This window comes from Gracilinanus agilis, chromosome X, assembly GCF_016433145.1.
Source record: "Gracilinanus agilis isolate LMUSP501 chromosome X, AgileGrace, whole genome shotgun sequence".
Classification (NCBI taxonomy): domain Eukaryota; kingdom Metazoa; phylum Chordata; class Mammalia; order Didelphimorphia; family Didelphidae; genus Gracilinanus; species Gracilinanus agilis.
In genome coordinates, this window is record NC_058136.1 from 5970617 (window position 1) to 5974535 (window position 3919).

Consider the following 3919-nt stretch of genomic DNA (forward strand, 5'->3'; position numbering starts at 1 on the left):
CCAAGCAAAGATCTTTATCCTCTGATTCTCCCTTTTCTTTCAAAAGAGCTCAAAAACCCAATTCCTGGTCCTTAGCTTCTCTCCCTAGCCTCAGCTCATTCTGAGCATTAGTATTTGACACTATTTTTACAGGGCCATGATATGTGCATCCTTATATTCATCTCCTGTACTTTTCTTTTTTTTTAATTTAATTTATTTTTCAAATTAATTTTATTTTAATAACAAATTTCCACATAAGTTTTCCAAAGTTATATGATTCATGTTGTCTCCCTCCCTCCTTCCAGAGCTGAGAAGCAAGTCAATCTGGGTTATGCATGTACATTTCTTTTTAAAAATCTAAGTTGGCTCCTCAACTGATAAACAGTCTAAAGCAGTGATGGGTAAAATACAGCCCGCAGGCCAGATGCAGTCCCCTGAAATGTTCTATTGGGCCACATGACATTATTCCTAATCTGACGAACACAATGAGTAGGATACAATACGATGAAACTTCGAAAGAGTTGCCTTAGACACAGACTGACAGATGAGTATTTCCTTTCCTTTGGCCCCCTCTTTAAAAAGTTGACCCATCACTGCTCTAAAGTTATGAACGGGGACTTCTGGTTAAGATAGCGGCAGAGTAAGGAGCAACTGCTTGATCTCTCCTAACCGAAGCATACAGGACTCCTCAAGGGGACATAAAAACGAATCCAGACGAACGAAGGGACCCCGCAACAGGGCGCAGCATTGAAGGTACGCGGAATCGGGGCATTTCCATGCTATAAGGTGGTGAAACAGCTCTCACTAAAACGCGAGAGGAAGAAGCCCCTCCCCCACCCCCACACCATGCACAGCGCCAAGGCCAACACACAAGAGTGAAAGCAGGATTGGGGCACCCAGTAAGTCACTGGCAGCTCCAGGGCTTGTTCCTGAGAGCAGCAAGACTTAGGAACCTGAGAGGCTAAAGAAGGTGCACGGACTTTCCCAAGCGTCTGCGTGGGTGAAGGCAGAGCCCTAGGCACGGTCAAAGATCTCGAGCACAGGCTTGGACCTTGAGTGGGGAGCCTGTGCAGATGGGAACGCGGCTGTGGAAGCAGCCCCTGAGACTGCTGAAGGAGCCTTGGGCAGAGGGGCAGACTGGGGACGACCAGGAGGCTCGACCTCGAGGACAAGAAGACCTGAGCCCTCCTCGGGAGCCTAGAAAGAGAAGACAGACCCTGAGTGTGAAGACAAAGCTGAGAAGGGGCGGGGCTAACAATGGCAAGCCGAGAACCCCAAAAGAAAAAGATTATCAAGAAAAACTCTGGAACACTCGACAACTTTTACACAGAGAAAATCCAGACAACAGGGGAGGACAAACAAGTATCCAAACCTTCCCAAAACAATGAAAACTGGTCACAAGCTATGGAAGAGTTCAAAAATGAGATGATGAAAAAGATGGAAGAGATCTGGCAAGAAAATAACAGTTTAAAAGGCAGAATTTTGCAATTTGAAAGTGAGGCTCAGAAATCAAATGAACTGATAAGCAAATTGAACACCAGAAATGACCAGATTAAAAAGGAAAACCAAAAGATCATAGCCAAAAACCAGTCCCTTAAGGCTAGAATTGAGCAATTAGAAGCCAATGATCTCTCAAGACAACAAGAAAAAATAAAACAAAGTCAAAAGACTGATAAAATAGAAGGAAACATGAAATATCTCAATGAAAAAGTGACAGACCAAGAAAACCGGTCTAGAAGAGACAATCTGAGAATCATTGGTCTTCCAGAAAAAGCAGAAATTAATAGAAACTTGGACTCCATTCTTAAAGAAATTATTCAGCAAAATTGTCCTGAAGTTCTACAACAAGAGGGCAATATAGGCATTGAAAGGATCCATAGATCACCCTCTACACTGGACCCAGAAAAGTCAACACCTAGGAATATAATAGCCAAACTCAAGAGCTATCAAGTAAAAGAAAAAATCTTACAGGAGGCCAGAAAGTGACAATTCAAATATCAAGGATCACCAATCAGGATCACACAGGATCTGGCAGCCTCCACGCTAAAAGAACGCAAGGCTTGGAATACGATATTCAGAAAAGCAAGAGAGCTGGGCCTTCAGCCACGGATCAACTACCCATCGAAACTGACTATATACTTCCAAGGGAAAGTATGTGCATTCAACAAAATTGAAGATTTCCAAGTTTTTGCACAAAAGAGACCAGGACTAAATGGAAAGTTTGATATCCAACCACAAAAATCAAGAGAAACATGAAAAGGTAAATAAGAAACAGAGGGAAAAGAAAGAAAACTCATAATTTTTTAAATTTGACTCTTTAAGGGCTTAAATAAGATCTAATTATCTGTATTCCCATGTTGAGAAATGCTATGTATAATTCTCTGTAGTGAACTCTATTCACTATTATAATATTCATTATTATAGCAACCAGATGAATAATTCATAGGGAGAGGACAGGATACTAAATGGTCTAAGATGACATGGGGGGTGGGAAAGAAGGGGGTGAATAGTAGGGGACACCAAGAGAAATCTGAGTAAATAAGAAAAATAGGATATTCTATTACACACAAAGAGGGCATGGGAAGGGGAGGGGACAAATAATAGTATAAGAAGGAGAGGAAGAGAGCATTAAGAGGTAATATTTAAACCTCACTATCAGTGTAATCAACCCAGAGAAGGAAGAGTAGCTATATTATCCATTGGGATAAAAAATTCTATCTAATCCTACTGAGAAAGTCAGAAGGGATAAACCAAAGGGAGCAGGGGAGTGGGGAGGTCAAAAAAGGGAGGGGACAAGAAGGGGGAGGGAATTTATTTTGGCCTTTAAAAACAAAAAGAGGGGACTAACAAGGGAGGTGGTAGAAAGGGAAGTCAATCAAGGGAGGGGATAAGGTATACCGGCTCAAAGCAAAGCACTGGTTTAAAAGAAAAGAGTGGAAGAAGAAGGGGTGGGACTAGGGGAGGATACAAAATTGTCAGTGAATGCACAACTGATAATTATAACTCTGAATGTGAATGGAATGAACTCACTCATAAAACGGAAGCAAAGAGCAGAGTGGATCAGAAACCAAAATCCTACCATATGTTGTCTACAAGAAACACATATGAGGCGGGTAGACATACACAAGTTTAAGGTTAAGGGCTTGAGCAAAATCTTTTGGGCATCAAATGAGAAAAAGAAGGCAGGAGTGGCTATTATGATTTCTGACAAAGCCAAAGTAAAAATAGATATGATTAAAAAAGACAGGGAAGGTCATTACATCCTGATTAAAGGCAGTATAAACAATGAGGAAATAACACTGCTCAATATATACGCACCAAATGGTATAGCATCCAAATTCATAAAGGAGAAACTGGCAGAGCTCAAGAAGGAAATAGATAGTAAAACCATAATAGTGGGAGATCTAAATACTCCTCTTTCAGATCTAGATAAATCAAACCAAAAAATAAATAAGAAAGAGGTAAGAGAGGTGAAGTCCTAGAAAAATTAGATTTAATTGATATGTGGAGAAAAATAAATAGTGACAAAAAGGAATACACCTTCTTTTCAGCTGCACATGGTACATTCACAAAGATTGACCATGTAATAGGGCATAGAATCATTGCAAACAAATGCAAAAGAGCAGAAATAATGAATGTAACCTTTTCAGATAATAATGCAATAAAAATAATAATTAGTAAGGGCACCTGGACAGGCAAATCAAAAACCAATTGGAAATTAAACAATATGATTCTCCAAAACCAATTTGTCAAAGAAGAAATCATAGAAACGATCAACAATTTCATTGAAGAAAATGACAATGATGAGATGTCCTACCAAACTCTGTGGGATGCAGCCAAGGCAGTACTCAGGGGGAAATTTATATTCTTGAGTGCATATATTAACAAATTAAGGAGGGCAGAGATTAATGAATTGGGTATACAACTCAAAAAATTAGAA